Source organism: Pithys albifrons, chromosome 12, assembly GCF_047495875.1.
Source record: "Pithys albifrons albifrons isolate INPA30051 chromosome 12, PitAlb_v1, whole genome shotgun sequence".
In the NCBI taxonomy this organism is placed as follows: Eukaryota; Metazoa; Chordata; class Aves; order Passeriformes; family Thamnophilidae; genus Pithys; species Pithys albifrons.
The window spans coordinates 7,000,001-7,020,000 of NC_092469.1; the positions used below are offsets into that span (position 1 = coordinate 7,000,001).

Below are 20,000 nucleotides of genomic sequence, written 5' to 3' on the forward strand. Positions count from 1 at the left end.
CTCCTTGTGCTTCGGGGTTTTGCTCAACTGGGAAACCTCATCTGCCCCTTGTTCTCAGCACGGGAATCAGTGCCCTGTCACTCCCCATGGGACATACTGTGGTTTACCCTCTCTGCTGTCCTCCTGTTCCTCAAACCACTCACCCAGTGCTGCTACTTGGAGATTTCTCGCTTAAAAATCAGAAAGTTGTTTTAATTTTGTTTCTATTTTTTAACTAAAGCAAAAGGTGTCTAAAAACAATTCTAGGGTGACTGGGGGGGGGGGGGAGGCAGGGGAGGAGGAGAAGAAAGAAAAAAGAAACAAAGAGGCATTTTTCCAATGGTACTTTCTCTTTTCAAAATTTCCTAACAGAATATGTATCAGATATATAAAACCAGATCTTACCAACTACTTATGAATTTATGTAAAGGACCTGAGTGAAAAAAGAAATCTATTCAGTGAAAAAATGCAAATATTAGATTGCGCGTTTCATATACATTTGTTTCTAAGGAATATTTTATTATGATATTTCAATTATTTCTAAATACCAAATTAATTATTCCCTACTGCAAAGAGAGACTTGATCGCTGTTTTTGCTATAAGGTCATGTTTGAATTCTAATAGTTAAGCCAACCCAAGATGGGAAGCAGTAGAGCACTTGTGGAAAATGTGTATACTTTTTCTTTTTCTCAAAGCCACAGTACTGTACTTTACTTTTTCCATCATTATTAGTATAAAAAGATTAGTACAAACAAAGCAAAAAAAAATTCACTTCTACTTTCGTATTTCTTTAGACCTTAACCTGACATTAATGAGCAAATGCACACAAGGATGATGATCACACTGTAGGATAAAATGGCTCATATACTGTGCTGATAAGTTAAGATGAAAGAAATCCAGAACAAAGACACAACAGTATTGCAAAGATATGTTTAGATTCCAAAATATTTGTATCAGTCAAAGATAGAAACGCTCAAGACAAAAAATCCCAACTGATAAATAGAAACATCCACTTTCCCCCCCTTGACTGTATAATAAAGATACTGTATACATTAAAGCATTAATCCATCACTGTGCCGTGCTGCCACATGGCATGCACAGATACAGTATATACATATTTTCCATCTGATCTCTAGTGGGTTTGCAGCTCCCATCAAATATCAGTGCCATCCCTAAGCAAGTCTTTGAGGACAGAGTTTACATTACAGGAGACAGAGATGTCAAAATGGGAACAGTACCGGCATTGAAATCCTGACCCTGATGATCTAAGACTGTAGCTGAGATCCTCATGAGTAACAACTCCAACACAATTCTTCCCAAATCTCAGAACAAAGCATTACAATTTGCACTGGACTATAGTAGAGAAGTTTACAGGAACCATAGCTGCAAAACCCAGAAAGGTTACCTGAAATGCACTTTACATAATCCCAGCCTCCATATAACCACTCTCACTCTAACTACAAATGTGATTCAGATGGCACATTTCTTCATTCATACTCTGCTGGGTAGTACCCTTGTTTCACCAGGACTTGCAGACCACAACTTTTCCTCTTGTTTCCTTTCCTGCCAGATGAAGGCTTTTTTGGTTTTTTCCATACCAATTTACTTATTTACCTAAGGCATCATGACACTTTATTCCATCATAACATGGCACTGTTCCCTCAAAGTGAGATCGGTCATTAGATGTATCATTCTGAAACGTGAATATTAATGCCCAAAAGGATGAACCGTAAGCATCACAGATGGACAAGAAGGGATTAGACACAAATTGGTAACAGGATTGATAACAATTCACAAGTACATCAGGCACAATGACACGTTACCTTGATCGACAAGAACTACTATTCAAAACTTGGACTTCCATAAGCACCTGCAATTCTTTCACCAACCATGATTCACAATAAACATTTTAAGACTAGTATTCTTGTTAATGGCATCAGCCTGATGCCAAGCACAAGTCAATAAGAAAACCACTTTCAAGGAACAGAAAAGCTGAGGAAAAAAAAAGGCCAAAGTCTTCCTCCTTTTTGATTAATGCTAATTTTATCTTTCAATTTACTTGTTCACACAGCACAAGCATTCACATCTTTATTCACTTTGTATTATTTATATGTGTTTTCAGGAGATGCACATCTCTGACATCCCATTCTAAAGACAGGCCTGGCTCCAGCATGGCATTTGAGGCACACAGACCTAAGCACAACCTTTTGAACCAGGTTCTGAAAATTCCAGCTTCTTCCTTTGAACACGAATTCCATAAGTAATTTTAGATGGGTGAATTGTGTCATGAAAACAAGAGTCTCTTTCTTCATTGTTCTTTAAAAGCTACATAATTCTTGCCCTCCTCTAATTGCTTTATATTAAATATTCACTAGAAACACATGGGAAATTTGCACATCTTCATAGTAACAATTCTTTTTTTTTTTTTTCTGGAGACAAAATGATTATTTACTTGGGTTTATTTTTTTTTTTGTTCAGGAGTTTTTGTGGGGGGGGTTTTTGTGGGGTTGTATTTTGCCAAATGAGAAACTGCAACCTGCCTTGATCACAGTGCCTTCCCCTCACCAGTCTCCTGTTGCACAACACTCCTCCTCACTGTGCCACCCACTCCACCAGACTTGACTTGGGCAGTCAAGCACTCCAGGAAAAGGACTGAATATGAAGGGGTCACTACAAATTTCAGTTGAAGCTGCAAGGCAAACCATGAAATGGTAAAGCAGAAGAGCTATGAAATTCATCTCACAAGGATCTTGTCCTCCTCCTCCTCTCCTGCAGAGGCAATTTTAGAGAAAGGAAGAAGGTAAAGAATGGAAGCTTTCAAGAGCAACCCAGTCAGGATAGATGATAAAACCTGCATGCTACTCTTAGGAAACAGGGTGCAAAGTTCAGTCCTATGTTTGTATTTCTAAAGAGTGTAAAATATCAAATATCCTTCTTGAAGAATAATTTTCTCTCTAGTCTCTTACCCCATTGCTTTGTAACTGTACAATAAATATTATCCTGCTCACATGCTTCTGTTTACTTAGCATGCATTACATTTGATGCTATCTGGCAGCATAAGTTTTAGTTCTGTCATCTTAAAATACTAATAGTTGTCAATCAAAATAGAAAGTGCATAATAAAAATGTTCCAGAAACTAATAACCCTATATTTCTACACCCTCAGCTTGGAGCTAAGCATTCCTAAAAATGAGATTAATTATATGTTTGTTCAGGGCCCAATACAATCAGACAGTCCTCTAAACAACATTCTCCTACAAATGAACACAGACTGGATACATAATCATATATATAGTGTGTATATATTATGCAATATATGCAACATTAAATTAAGAGCATCATCTTTAATTACCCAAGTCTTTAGATCTGCAAGAGAGTTTGGGGTTGGGGGCAAAACTTCAAAATTGCCCTGTGACAGTGTAAGATAGAGAAAATGGCATGGTCAATACCAAAGTAATTTATGGAAACTTTCTGCAAGTATTTACAAGCCTGGAGGCGCCAAGGAGATATACACAGAACAGGACCCCAAAGTTATGACCAACATAACATGGTAAACTGTTCAATTTAAGATGGAGTGTCAGAAAAATATCCTTTGAATTATATCTGCCAAACTTTAGTGGGAACTTCACTGCTTGGGACATTTAAACCTGCTCTGGACAAAGTATTTGCAAGTACCCTGTAGGGAACAATCCTGTAATGTCAAGAAGATGGACTGGATGTATAACAGGTCTTTTGCTGCTCCATTTTTTATTATTCTAATCCATCACCCTTACAGAGGTGAAGTTTTATGTAGACCTTTAAAATTATGACCATTTGAAAATTATGTCTGTGTCTGTATAATATATACACACATATGGATGTAAGGTCTGGTTTTTCAAAACTCCAAGCACAAAAACATACTTTGCACCTAATTTGCCCATGCTACAGCTGTAACTACGCATTAATCTGGCAAATGCAGATAGAAATTTCTAATTATGGTTATGAGAATACACAATTTACAGACATGATTATGACGTGAATTTGCAACTTAGGCATGCAGGAACTGAAATATGTGTACTGTGGACAACATAGTAGTATTGGACTGTGACATGGTTATGCCACAAAACCAGGATCAAACTATGAGCTTTGCCACAAAATAGAAAATTGGTAATCCTGTAAGGTAGTTAAGCTGACATCGAAGCTTGCAGAAGAGGTTAAGGAGAAGTTCCACAAGGATCTCTAAACAAAATACTTCCATCAGGGATTGGGATTCTTGAGGAAAAAGTGAAAGATTGTATTTGACTCCCTTGTTCCCAAGACATTGTGGTCTTTATGATATTTCTTTGCCCCCTAGTCTGCAGAGAAGCTACAGCTTCCCATCACTCTTCCTAAGACCTGAAGTCCACTGAGGATTTTGTAGTGACAAACTAGACAGTAAGAGTCACTCCGAGCAATTGCTGCAGAAAGCACCCCTGTTCCCCAGGCACAGGGTGGCAGAACTCCGGGGACAAGCAAGGTGTGTAAAAGAAGGAAGTTAAAGGCTTCACCCTGTCCATGAATGTTATTGTTATTTCTGTCATTCCAGAGTGGAAACCCTGTCATTGACTAAAACACCAAGCAATCACCCCGTATGAGTGCCATCATCAACACACCTCAGCAGGAAAGAAAAGCAGTAGGAGGAAAAGGAAAAAGGAAAAAAAATGGAAAAAGGGACTGCAATAGCAATAATTGGCTTTTCTATATAGTTTGGCTCTAGTTTGTCATAGTATTACAGTGAGAAACATTGGCCTGCACTGATTTTTATACACAAATCTTAATGACTTCAATTGCTGCTAAGGATTCAGAATGGTGGCAGGATATGGCCATTCACCATAAAGACCCTAAAGCCTTCATAATTACTGAGTATACAGAATATTTATTATAGAGACTATGCCAGACCTCTTTTGTGAGCTGCCCTGGGCCTGTTCTCAGAGCCACATCAAGCAAGAAGTTTAAATGAAACTGCTCCCAAGTTTCTGAAATGGTTTAATAAAACATATACTGACTGTAATATTCAGTTTATAGTAGAAAACTATTGCCCCTTGGTTTGAAAAATGACCTCTAGTTGGCAATTTTACTCTCAGCTTCATAGATTATAGTCCGCTGTTGGTCATTTTCTCAATCCACAGGGCAATACTTTTCCATAACAAGCTCAAACTGCAATCAGTATTTGTAGGCTGTTACACAAGTTGAGGATAATATGTCTCAACACATTCTATTATATGACTAAACAAAAGAAATAACAACCTGGTGACACAGACATATGGAGAAAAGCAGAGCTATTCTTCTAATGCTGAGATAGCAGAAAAGCATATTTCTTTGTATTGTGCTAATTTGTATTAAATTTCATGTCTTCAATAGACAATAATCACTATTTTGATTTTTTTTGTTAATAATGTTTTGGTTTATGTAGTCTTACGTCTATTCTTATTTTAATGTAAAATGACAAATACTAAATTCTATTAGCATTAGATTTTAGAAATGACAAATAGTGACAGATAACCTAATATTGTAAAATCACATTAAAATGTATTCACACAGATATGTAAAAGATTGTTTGCTCTTGGGCTCACAAAACACACATAAACTTATGAGTTTGATATTATGAAGTGTAGTAGTTGACTTGCAAGTGACTGTTTCAGCATCCAGCTCAAGTACATAAATACGACTGAAATACAGGATTTTGGAAAAAGTTCCCATATTAGACAACCAAATAGGTAAATTCTGCTGAGAAGTCTCAGATCAGGAAGTCAAGGAGATCTGGAGTCTGGTTCAAGATGTGGCCTGGATAGCTCTGTCAGTGACCAATGTTTAGGAAATCATCCCCTCTTCCCAAACCACAGCTGCTAGGACCTGCAGGACTAACAGGACTTACCTGGCTGGCTGGAGTGTGGTGAGGTTTAATTCTTTAATCAACAGATGATGAAAGCTCTTGTAGATCCTCTGCTGTAAAGGCAAAATATTTATAATTACAAGCCTAATATTAATCTCCATCTTTAAATAAAACTCTTTGGTTAAAACATGACACCCACCCACACTCAAAGGGAACAACTGAGGTTAGAGCATTCAAACAAAGGGACAATTTGATACTTCTCCTCTAAAAATTACAAGTTTCGTATCTTTTAAACAAATACACTGGATTTACTGGAGATCTATGATGGGGCAGAAGGGACAATTTTGGCTGAAACCTGTAAGATCATAACACAGAAATGCTCATTGCAGATCTCTACAGGTGGCTTCAGAAACTATGAGCATCCATATTGGGATATTAAAGGTACAGATAAATCCTTTTTCATTTTCCATTACTGATCCTTTATTGTTGCTCAATCCCAACTTCACCTTCATTCTCTAGTTGGAATGTAAGTGGTCTGGATTCATTTAAATATGTAGGAACTGCATCCAGAAGCTTTAAAATATTTGAGCTAAGAATGTATTTGAATGATTACCACATGATGATGGCTCTTTATCTTACAAGTCTTCAAGGAATTTAGATGTTTAACTCATTAGTAGTGTTTGCTGCAGTAGATTTTAGATCTTTATGATTTTAGAAGAAAGGTTTTCTAATACAGAAAAAAACTCCACCAGCTTTCTTTCCTTTCCCCAACATTTTTCATTTTAGGGTAATAAAAGTGACACATATGTGCCATAATGTAATGGATTAATTAAGGAATATGATGTTTATCCTAGGTCCTGAGTTGTACATCTTCATAAGTCACTCATAAAAATTAATGTATTATACCACGCTCCAGAATGATATATCTATTTTTACCATACCTGTTGAGAATAAATTGTTCTAAATTAGATTATCCTGATATCCAGTGAAAAATGTAAAAATTACATTGTTATTTTAAGAATTTACATTGCTGCGTATACAAAAGCATAATCTTCTCACTGTGTTTTTGAACTGTCATGTTATTCACTGTTACAAAATCATAATTGCTGCTGCCACACCTGAAATCAAATGCAGTGCATATTGTATTTCTTCTCACTCTGCATTTCCTATCTTAATCACAAAACCATATACAGTATACTATTAGCCTAGTCTTTTATTACTGACTGCTTCTGTATATAAGTAACATACAACTATGCATGCAAGGACTCAAAATCCTCATTTCTAAAATCAACAGATGAAAAATCCCTAAATAATTATGTACAGATGTTTCATATTTAAATGAGCTATTGTCATGTAATGCTGCCAATCATGCCAAGACATGCAATAAAATTGGGGAATTTCAAGGTACTCAGCATTTACAATATTTTTTGGGGTTTTGTAAATAAAAATATCATTTGGGGATGATGTGAATGATAACTGTTCAATAAATATATAATGATAGATTTCTGATGTTCTCTTTAAATGTCTGTGAGTAGTCAGCTACACTGTATTGTTCTATACCAATTCCTATTCCTTTTACCTCAAGAAAGTTGATTTTGCTGTCCTTAAACTGCAATGGCTCACTAAATTATCTGCATGTTATCTGCAGAGTAATCCTCTTCTTGAATATAAGACAGAACATCAGAGTTTCTAATCCTTCACAGATAGAGTAATTCACATCCACTGTATGTTTTACTGTAAAGACAGAGTAATACAATATGCTTGATAAATCATGTATGTGTCTGTGTACAAAGAAAAAGGTTTATCTCCTCTCCTACAAGATGCATCTGTGTTAAAGCACACACACACTCCCCATACTGGTACTGCAACAATCTTTAGAAGTTCTATAATAGAGACATCTAAGTTTAAAAAATGAAGCGGCTCACAGGTCAAACAAGTTCCTGATGAGAAGTGCTTAACCAGAAATATTATTCCACTGATTGTAAGTTTTCATCCATACATCAAACCCTAGAGTCTATTGATTAAATAAAACTGATCTTTTTTTATTTCAAAGCAAAAGAGAATTAAATAATCCCCATTGTTTTCCCTTTGTTTGGAGCTATCATGTTGTGCACATTGGCCATGAGTCCTGCTTATAATTACAACATCCTTAAGAAGAGCTTATTCTAGAATGACTGATCACAGGTTTCTTGCCTCTTCCCCTAAATCCTCTGCTCCTGGTCATAATCAATGGCACCTGATGGCCCAATATTCTGATCCAATGTGGCAAGTGATATGATCCAAGATCTGCTTAGAATCAATAAATTCATTCGCTTCAGGAAATTTTGGATCAGGACAACTCTAAGTATATGTAAATACAAGAATTTACTGCAATTATGCTGGCACATCTTTCCTTTCTCATACCTCTTTTCCACTGCATAATTAACTGCGTCATGCCTTAATTTTGCTTGCAATCCTACATAAAGGAATCCAGGCCAGACAGCCCTTGCAAAGCTTTACCAAAGTCAAGGTCTGCTGGCTTAGAGAACAGAGGGTCTCTTTCAGCAAAACACATCAAAACACTGCAAATCTGTTTATTGCTGAGCCCCACATGGCATTGTCTGGGCTCTGAAGATACCATCAAATGCCAGCATAGCATGAACGTGTAACAGACTGCTTTGAAGAGCACCAACAGGTGGACACAAAAATCTTCTTGGAGTTTAGTTTTGTATTTTAACTTTGTGCAAAAATGTCCAAGTTCACTTAATAGCTCCTTTGGGCTACTGTTGTGTCCAAGTCAGTCTTCAGCCTGGTGCCAGTCTACCTGTGCAGTGCAATCACACTCTAACACTCAGCTCATAACGTAACATGGCCAGAAAACCCTGCATCAGGAATGTGGTCTCCATTCTGCAATGTAATCACTGCTGGGCTAAAATGGCAGCATCCAAGTTCACTTATGTGTTTCACCTCACACTTACAGATGAAAGGACGTATGGTAAAAATCAGTGCTGCTACTGTATATACATATCCTCTAGTAAATTGCACAAAGTATTCTGAATATTTTTTTAAAGGCAAGGAGTTTTAATGTACTTGCATCTTCTTTAAATTAGCATCACAGACCAGTGTAAATGCATAAATAGTAATTTAACTTTTTTTTAATTTTAAAAGGAATTTATTCCATGTGAGTTATTTCACTGCAATGGAGTTACAAAACTGCAGAATGATGAGTAAATATAGACATCTATACAAGTTAAGAAGCTGCAGCTTGAACACATCCTTCAGCCCTTTTGTCTTTTTCCACTGGAAATCAGTGGTTCAGCACCAGCAGAGCAGAGCACAGAACCTTGTTTCCGCCAAGTAGCACTAATTTCTGCCCATAGTGACATTCAGAAGAGGATGAATCAAGTCACAGGGGTAAGAAAACTGTTTGCTTATGATGTGGCTGTCACCAGTGAAGATGAGTTTGTAACACCCTCCAAGCATCAAAACGACATACAAAAGAAACATTAAAAAAATTAAATCCAACAGATAGTCTTGGAAAATACATCAATGCAGTTCTCCAAACTGAAAAAGCAGAAGTCAGAAGATCAAGACCTCGCAGTTAGGATTTTTCTATTAGTTAAAGAACATAAGGATTCTCCTGAAGTCTTTGATTGATATATGATCTTTTCTTTCTTTTCAGGCAGAACAGCTGTCCAGTGAACTAGAAAAAATAGCCCTGAAGACAGCTTTGTGTATGAGGACTTTGAGAGAGAAAATTATCTCAATGCTTTACATAGAACATCTAATAAAATAAAACAAAATAAAAAGTGTCATCGATAAAAGAATTTTTCCTTTTATTTTAAGACTCCCTATTATCATCTGGGGGTGGGAGTCTTGCAGTGTCTGAGGTTTATCCCTCAAAATTGGATTTGGAATGAACCTAAACAAAAAGATGCAATAGCTATTTTGAATAGAAGGGCAACTGGGCAAATGGAGAAAGAGAATTTTCTGAAGATTTTCAGGACTGTGATCTGGGGTATATTGTAACTTCCTTCATTCTCCTGCGTAAGGAAATTCTTTAAGCAAGGTGAAACACTCGTGCTTTGCTGGCTCCTACCTGCCACAGTAAACACATGCAGAAATACCTTTACTATGCTCCAAAAACACCAAAGCAAAAATAACTAACACAAACCTTCCCAGCAGAAGCACCTGGCTCAAACTTGTATAAATTTATTCAACCTAATGTATGTATATATATATATATATATAAATATATATATATATATATATACACACACACCATAGCTAGAAATAATTTCTCTCCCTTCCCTTGAATAACCTGGGTGCCCCTCCTTCTCTATCCAAAACACCCTCTTTTATCCCTGCTTCTGGAGCTTTATTCTTCCCCACCACATAAACTGCCAGTAATCTTGTGCCTCAGTGGTGTTCCCAGTAGCTGTTGACATCTGCCTGCTCTTTTGCCACCTCATCTGCCCCCTCCCCTCCCATTACTGAGTGCCAGTCCCTGCTCCCACACAGATTTTAGATCTACAATTTTCAGAAATCCTGCTCTGTGGGATTCCAACAACAGAAGAACAGGAGATAAGAACATAAAAGCATCCTCAATGTGGTGTCCCATCAGGAAGCCAACTAAATCTGACAGACACTGTCCTCTCTGACCCATAAGCAGGAAAGGACTGAGCATTTAGAGAACAGCAGTTCAGAAGACAATTTTATATAGTCTGTAACCAACCAGCACCACCCAACAAACAAAAAGCATTACCCAGGTCTTTACTTTTGAGGTAATCAAATACCGTTAAAAAAAATTCCACAGATACACGTCACATATATTTGTATTTCTCCCTCACTTTTAGTTTGCAGTGACAATTAGCAATTATTTTACAGAGAAAGACTCTAACAAGCTTACAGGATGCCTTTAGTAATAAGATAATTATTTGTAACTCTATAAAGAATTATAATTTTTAATTTAAAAAGAAATCAAATAAAAACAGCTTTCATCTTTCCTACCCTGTGAAGAAAACATTCTCTGCCTACAACTCAAATTATCATTCTCTCCTTTGTGCAAAATGAATTGACCCAGAAAACTAAAAGGGTAAGAACCCATATTTGCTGGGCTTATTCAGCAGCCAAAAGTTCATGAAAAACACTGTTGTGTATCACATAGCAACCACTTGATGCCTATTGTTAAAATACAGTAGTTATTCAAAAAGTAAAATCTTGCTTTCTCAAATAAGAAGTCAGACTACAATGTGTGTTTACTGTTTTGGGGAAAGAGTCATCTTGCCATTTTCTCTTCTTTCCATAGTCTTGGCATATTTGGTCAGCTATGCAATGTGAAGTTACCCACAGAAAAGAAAAGGAACACAAGAATTTTCCTCCAGTGTTTTGCTCACAGGACAATATCCATTCAAAGCAACACTGGAGATCACTATTAAGAGAGTTAAGATGTGCTGTACTTTTATCCAGCCAGATTTTCAGTAAAAAAGTGATTTTTCCAGAAGAAGGGCATGGGGGAGACAGGGAGAGAAGCTTCTGCTTTTTGTCTGGGCATTACAGGTGCACACTTTCACCTGTTCTGAAAGCAAGATGCTCTCAGAAAGTCCTTTACATGTGTACAGTTGTCCACATTGCTACTGCACATCTGCACTTCTTCCCAGCACTATTACCTGTCACTACAGCTGGGCAGAGGGATGAATCTCACAAACATTTGCCTCTCTACTTTTCCTCCAAACATTTTGTGGCAGAATCTGATTTAAAAAGTGAAATAAAAGCAAAATTTATACAGAAGGAAAGAAAGTTAGCTGTAGACTCAGAAAAAATATTACCAGTTTCTGCTAAATGGGACTTACATTAGTCTAAGATATTGGAAAAGCAATGGTAGATTATTCGTGCTATTCTGGCTTTGCCAGACTTATATAACAGCTGAGAGTCAACCCGTGGTTTGTCACAACTTCACCAAAATATCTATTTAAATTATCACAGCAAGACCAAAAGAGTTCTTCTTGAACACCTGCTGGAGAAGATGAAGGAAAGAATACGAAAGATATAAATTCTCTTGTAGGTTCTATTATGTGTTATTACACAAATAGTACAACTTAAAACTTCAAGATAATCACACTTCTAATACAAGAAGGGAATGGCAGCCTTGCTTAGCATAACTTTGAGATATTTCATCAAGACTGTGTACAAACAGGTGTGCCTCATTTTTCGCTAGTAGTAAGATGCTTGTTGAGATTATCTTCTTATTTAAATGAGTGTTTAAACTCCTTTTGAGTTGTTAAATAATATGGGGCAGAAAGTAAATTAAAAGATGGAAAATCTGTTAACACAGACTTTTTGGCAAGAACCTTACTTTGAGCCCAGCTGTATCCAGGTATGTGTCTACTGTTTCAGCAGTCTCTGTAAAGAAAGTTGAGTGATAGGCAGCAATGCTCACGTAAGTGCATGAAGTTGCTGAAGAAAAAGCATGAGAATTAGGTATCCAGGAGCAAAGACAGGGGCTTTAGGATTTGAGAGAGAGATCTGGCTGTTGCCAAAACAAGATGGAAAGCATGGATGTGTTGAAGTCACAGCTCACTTGCTGCAAATGTTTCTGCTTGCCTTAGCAAAACCTTTATTGGAGGTCAGAGCAGATGCAAAAACCAACTTATCTGCACATCTCAGCTCTCTTAAAAACCATATTTTCAAACAAAAGTATATATACAAGTAAACATTTCAAAGGTACATCAGTGTGTACTTCTAAGACAGCGATTGCCTACACAAAGGAAATAGTTGGTTTGGCCACTGGTCAGTGATCTAGCCAGGACAGGATGTGGTAATTAAAAATGCCTGTTGACTAGTTGTACCTACAATAGTACAATCATGGAATTTATCAGCAAGATACAGGCATACTTGATAAAATGAAGACCAAGCTATTACATCCAGTGCACAACTGGAAATTAAGAAATCTTTTCCCCAAAACAATGAAAGGTATATACTGAAGAATAATGCAGAACTTGTCTAGCACAACTCAAATTCTCCTCTGAAAATATATGCTTCACTCAGAAACAGATTCCCACTACAGGGACTGGTAATTTATGATCCACCAAAATACTCTGTTGAACAAAAAAAGTAATACCTACACCGTGCCTATGCAAATCACTAAGAATAAGTGACTCTAAGGACCAGTAAGAACAAAGCCCAAAACTCCTATCAAACATTACTTGAGGTTTGAAAAAGTCAAGACAAAGTGTAATTTTTTTTAAATGGGGATAAATTGGGATTTCTGTAACAATTGACTCATTTTGCGTGCTTTTATCTAAGGATCTCAAAGAGCACTCCAAGTGTTAATTAAATTACAAAGCATTTTTGAGACAGGTAAATGGTATTTTGCCCACTGGGGAACAGAAAGAACATTTATGTTTCATTACTAAAGTCAGAGAGTAATTCAGTGGCTAGTAATATAACCCAAGAATTACCAGTTGCCACTTCTACTCATTGACTTGATGGCCTCACAAGAGATAAAATTAGCCTTAAAAGCCAAAAATACTTTCTTCTTTTGTCTTTCTATCTTTCAAGAATAGGCCAAGATTTTTAAATTTTATTTTATTCTTCTTCCTCTGCTTACTGGGAGGCCTTTCTTTCAGAGTCACACAAAAGAAGTCACTTCCTAACCTCCCCAAGTGTGTTAAGGATGACACTACAGCAATACAAGGAGGAGCTTAAACAGGGGCAGTGAACTGTAATGGTGCTCTTTAACAGCTTATGCAGCTGCATCAGCAACCTCTTCTCCTTCCTCTAACCAGTCCTGCTCCCAGAACCGGCACATCAGAGCCTCTGTCCCATCAGGATGAAGATATGAACAGATGGAATAATCCTTTGCTGGCCAATTCAGTGACTTCCAATCCTACTTTATCAATGAAACAGACATAACACGGCCCCGATGAACCTGGTGCCTAAAGCACTTCATAGAATAACCTTTCACGGAAAGTAACAACATAAGAAACAACAACCAGGACCCTAAAATGCTTCAGACTATGGAGAAGTCTTTTCTGCAGCCTAGCACATTTATTTTGAGTTGCATGTAAAGAGGTGAGGGAGAAACATTTCATTGCCCATTCCATTCTTAGCCTAAAAAAAGAAGACTCCATTTTTCATTCCAGCTTGGTCATCCTGACTAGTACAACCGCAGGATCCAGGAGTCATAAAGCAATAAGGAATAATGCAATCTGCACAATAGACAGTCCAGTGACTTACAGTGCAACCTAAGGCATCACTAATTCAAGACTGGTACAGCTCTGTTAGAGCTTTAGCAAATTATATCTCCATTAGTAAACTGATTTTGGAGAGTTCTTTATAAAAGGCTTTTCTGTTTCATTAATAACTATTTACTACTAAAAACAGGGAAGCATATCTTTGAATTTTCTTTAAACCTTTTAAATACAATGTTAAACCAAGATTTCAGGCTTTATTTCTTGTTATGTCATGAAGAATCAGCTATGTGGAAGAGATAAGAATGTCTTTGATTTAAATGACCAAGACTTAAGATTGTCTTTACTGTCTCAGAAAATAAAGCTGCCACATATTTTTCCAGTGGTAGTATTATTGTTATATGGTATGACAGTCATCATCTTTTTTTATTTTCCTAAAAATATATCTAAAGACCCACACAGTTTATATACTGAATTCAAAATATTTTTCTTCGTTTACATTGATTGCATATTTCAAATCATGTTACAGCTGTATCGCTTAGCCTAAATCAAATAAGGAATCCACATAAATGCATACACACACTTCGCTTGTTTTTAGACATTGCCAGTATTGACAAGATTAAAATATTTTTCTCATTCATTATTTATTGTGATATGATGAAACAGTAACAGTATGTATTTAACAGAGCATCACGAAGTAGAGTTAAAATGTGGACATGCTGTTTCATTTCGATTTTACTGCGACAGTGTTAAGTATGTGACTCCCTGACTGCAATAATGACATCTTCGGGTGATGAAGATTTAAGATGCTTTGCAAAGATGTAGTGTTATCCAAACTCTTTGACCATGCTGATTAGAAGCATTATTAAACAGATGAATGCGAAACTGCAAAGAGTTCCATGACTGAAGTCCCACCTGTTTCAGAGGACTGGGGGAATCAGTGCTCAGGGTAAGGGCAGTAGCACATTCCCCCACTACATCTGTCAGGTACATAACTGGAATGACTGGAAGACAGTCATATAGACACAACTCTAACACTTTTATAAGCACCAACACTTTCTGTTATCAAAAATGTGTCCCCTGCATAGTTTCTCTGCCTCTCAGGTGAAGTGATACTACCTGACAGCTGGAGTTTGGGGTCAAACAATGCTGGATCTGGTTGAACCTCAAAGTACAGGGAAGATACATATGAATTTGGTTGTTGAATGTATGTACAGACATAGCACTTCACAGACCCAGTTTCCAGCTCACAGCTGGGCACCATTCTGCATGTTTCTACTGGCAGGGGATAAAAAAAAAAAAAGGCAAGGAAGTCCCAAAGAGCAAGCACCACAGCAAAGCAACTTAACCAAAACTGGTACTGCTGGGCAAAGGAGCAGAGCTTGCTTTCTGCAGTATATGGCAGTATCTGGGTTAGAATGCAGAAAAAGACACATTTTACCCCAAATGCTTATTCTTGCATAATACAATCTAAATATACCCAGCATGATAAATACAGCACAATAATCAGAAGGTACTGAATGCTTAAAATGCACCCTTAACAAAGCAAAACAATGTAATGCATATCTCTCTTTATGTGTCAAACAATTTGCCTAACAAATCATAATAATGCAGAATGATATAAAATTCACCCATCAAGCCCAAATGCATGCACAAAGATTACCATGGCAAAGAATTGTGAATTTCATTAAATATGTTAAAGGCAAAAAAAAAAATTCCGCTTTGAAAAATAGTAATCCTGTCTTTCAACAAAAATATTATAGGAAGCTATGAATTTGGTAGATCTGAATAGGATGTTGGTACATGTTTTACTAAGGTAATATAATGGCACACTATTATTAGATCACATTAATCATTACTGTGCCAAAGGCACTGACAGCACCACTGAAAAGGATTGAAAGGGCTGGTAATGGATATAAATTACCCATTGTGTGATAAAAGGATTTTTACTAAGAAGGTAAGAATAAAACAGCAAATTTCTAATATAACTGTTGTGTAAAAACCAAAATAAAAGTAATCCAGTCAGTAATATCCACAAAATCAGAAGGCAAGCACTTTTGAAACAAGATAAAGTCACAATAAAAACTGTATACAATGTAAAATTAATTTCGTGGTGCATAATATTACTATCAATTTAAATAGTTTACATGATGACCTCTATGGTCAAGAGAAAGGTAAGCTTTGTTAATTAGAATTGAGTAGGAGCTTCTGCATGCTTATTTTAAGTTTGTGGGCTTGGAAATTTTTGTTGTTTCTTTTCTTTTTTAAAGAAATATATATTGGCTTCATAACATCCCCTGAAATTCAAGATGTGCTGAGAGTTTTCTGGTTTTTGCATTAACATCACAACAACCAGCACATCTCTCAGATCGTTTTATTTGGATTCCAAATGCTATTACAAAACGAACCACGTCTTTGCTGAGCTATTTAACCATTTGATTGAAACCATTTGTATTACTAATTGTCCGGTTCTGTGCTCCTCCTTTACTCTGGCAAGTATTTCCTGATATTAGTAGGGATCAGTGAAGTGAATTGGTCAAACTACATCCTTATTTACAACATTAAAAAATCCACATATCTTCTCTGAAGTTGATGGAATTATTCTAGAATCAAGTCACTGTAATTCTTTTTGAGTCAATTGTCTAGAATAAAATCCGGTAGCTCACATTCAATTAGTAAGTTTTAAAAATTGTGAGCCATACTCTTAAATAATATAAATTCATAAGTATGGACATCAATCCTGAAAACACTTACGTCTATACTTAACTTTACTCACGTGAGTAATTCCATTAGCATCAGTAATTCAATACCTGCTTATGCATTTGCATTACTGAAGCTTTAATATGCCTGGATATCCTCTCACTTACATCAGCTATAAATCAGACCAACTCCTCTGAATCACACAATTTCTACTGATTCACAACATATAGAAACAAATGGACAACCCAGTATAACATAAGAATTTGATTTGGAGGCAGAAGCTATCAGAAATTTTGATTTAAGAATCAATTAATGCATGTACAATGTGGATTAATTATTGGTTATTTTCTAGGAAGCTACAGTTTTATTTCAAACTGAGGGCCAAATAACACAATTCTGATTTCACACTTATTTCCACACCAATCTGATTTCTCAGACTTTACAGGAGCTTTTCTTCTACTGCACTGGAATAGCTCAAAGGAAAATCACATATACAATGTAGTACACCCCTCCACCCACTGATTTTCATGGGTGTTCTTCTCATGCTAATATACAACAGAATATGGTTCTTAATAATATGCATGAGATGTTCTATTGAACTTACGAGGTGGGGGGGGGAAACCCCAAACCCAAAAAGTGATAAAATGAATTTAATCAGGAATGTCATGGGTTTTTTTAAATCAGCAGTCTGATGATAAAGTAATAAATGATGATTCATCCCCAACACAATTATTATATATCAGCTGCATAAAGATGAATGCTCATGATTTCACCAAGCAGATTTTTTTCTTGAAAAAAAAAATCTATTTGTAGCTCGCTGTACCCAGAAAGAACTACGAGAAAAAGTTTTGCAAGACAAATGTTGTATTCTTGAAATTTTTAAAAAATATATGTGAGAAGAGATTTTAAAATCTAATTTAGGTACCCTGGTTTAATATATTTTTAATATGGAAAAATAAACCTATACTCAGATGCATAAGTAGAAGAAAATGTTATGAGAACAAGGTAAGTCAAGATAAGTAAGTATTCTTACCAGTTATTCTTAAGCCAACGAATGTGTTCCCTGGATGAGGAAATTCTTAAAAGACACAGGATAGGTACTGAAGGTCACAACTGCAAAAATAAAACCTGTGAGAAATTTAATATGTCAAAACTCAGTGTTTGAATCAGACATTTACGTTAAAATATTACAATGCCACCTCAAGCAGACAATCTGCAGGACAGCAGAGAGCATTAAGTATTAGAATATTAATGGGATTAACACCTTTTATTTTTTTTAAGCCTTCATAATGTACATGTTTGGTGGTCATTTCATATTGGGAACTGAAAACTTCTTTCAGTTCAAGATTGTTTTGAGAGGGAAAACCTCTCCTCAAGATAATGATGAAGAACAGAATGGAATTCTTCTGATCCTTTCCCCTAGACAGTACAGCAAAAGAGGACAAAACAGGATAAAACAAAAGTTGCATAGCATACTCCAGAAACCCAGTTATTCTCTTTGACATTGATATTCTAATCTTTCAAACTGAGTAAAAAGAGAACAGCTACTAATTGTATTTTTACTTTTTTTTAATTTCATTTTATAACAGAAATAAGTCCTTTGTAGATGATCTCATCTAATAAACCCTACTTAAAAGAGATAAGAGCCAGCAGTAAAAGCCAAGCCAGAATACTTCCAAGATATTTGTCAGTAGTGAATTTAGGGCCATTACATTAGTAAGCAAAATAGAAACAAAAACAAAGGGCGTTCTTAGAGCAAAATAAAGTACACTCGACTGAAGCTATAATCTGAAGAATTTATGACTGAGAATTCTAACTATGTTTATTCCTATGCATGTCTAACAAATGAAATTAAAGGTCACTTCCAAATAATACACTTTGTACATCTATATCAACCAAACTCTTTCATAGAACAGGCTCTGAAATCCCAATTCAAGCGCCACAGCCTTAGGGCTTCACCTTACCAACACTGAGTTCCCAGAGAAGCACTGACTTCTCTGCAGAGCCCCATTGCCAGGCTGGGGTACGGAATTGCATCCTTCATTTCAGTGGGAAATAATTAAGAGCTTGGCCATTTTGCTGCATTTGGTTTAAATCAGGCAGCACCAACAGGACCACACTGCTGTACAAGGCTATTTATTGAATTGAAGGGTAAACAACAAATTTTAGGGCTCCAATTAATGATGAAAAGAGCATTGAATAATTTTGAAAACAGGAGTAAGCTAGGAAGAAGCACAGCAGTATTAGTGCAATACCAATACAGCACTTCTCATGTATCCTCTAAGACCTCTCTAGTCTCCACCTTGTCCCAACTACACCCAACGCAAAATGCTACTGCAGAATATCCCACTTTGTCCATGCCACCTCCTCTTTTCATTCCTTTGGTTTCTCCACCACACCAAACACAGGCTACTTATTGTCATTGTGATGGTTACCACACCACTTCCAAGAATTCCACCCCTTCCCTCCTTGCTTGCAGATTGGACCAGTCTTTGTCACACTCTGAAATGTTCTCCAAAGGATGATTCTGCCATACAACTTCTGACATAGGAGAATTACCCAGCTAAAGCTTAAACCCCTCCTTTATAACTCACATTTCCACAGCAAACTGCCAATAATTCTTCAGTAGACACCTGGTTTGCCATCCCCCCAGTTCCTCACATGTTTTGCTTTCACCTTATGCCTAATGTTCTTTTATGTTTCAGTTATCTCTGGGTTTAGACTTGTATTAAAAGCCCCAAGAGTCAAAGGCTATCTTCTCATTAGACACTTTTAGCAATATTGAGCTGAATGGGTGGTGAGCAAGTACAAGGCATTTCTCCCATTTCCTGGGGGTAAACCCAACTACAGGAGAAGCAGACAAATGGGAGAGTCAAGCAATTCACCTACAATGTTGACTGAAGAGAACAAAAAACCTTCTGTAAATGGTTAAAGAAAACTCCTGCCATCAGATTAGGTCTTCCCAAAGATGAAGTCATTTAGATAGGATTCAGGTCTCATTTATACAGGCCCATACCATCTTAGAATTCATTAAGTGAATTTCAGTTACAATGTTTGGACACATAGGAAAGCAAATTCCTGAACTCCTGCAGATAAACATAGGTCCCATCCAACATTTTCAGTTGCACACTATCTAAAAACAGTGACAGCTTGTTTGTCTGGAATTTCTGCTGTTGTTGATGTCCTAAAACCTCAAGATATACCTTTCTAGTATTTCCTTGCAGCTCATTCAATATAAGAAAGCCAAGAAATAGAAACAAAGAGGATAATAAACTGTTAGGTTTCTAAAAGATGTTATCT

General features: G+C 36.5%; 1 protein-coding gene across 5 annotated transcripts in view; it reads right to left on the bottom strand.

Annotated features, from left to right (window-relative positions):
- The window catches only part of ZNF536 (zinc finger protein 536), a 343,785-nt gene that overhangs the window by 271,401 nt on the left and 52,384 nt on the right, over window positions 1-20,000 (bottom strand). For 3 of the 5 annotated variants that reach the window (XM_071567722.1, XM_071567727.1, XM_071567726.1), the window contains exons 2-3: window positions 17,734-17,828; window positions 5,872-5,942 (exon numbers count right to left, since the gene is read on the bottom strand). The gene's annotated coding sequence lies outside the window, so the exon portion shown is untranslated. The remainder of the gene's footprint in view (window positions 1-5,871; window positions 5,943-17,733; window positions 17,829-20,000) is intronic. The other 2 variants (XM_071567724.1, XM_071567723.1) reach the window with 1 other exon arrangement.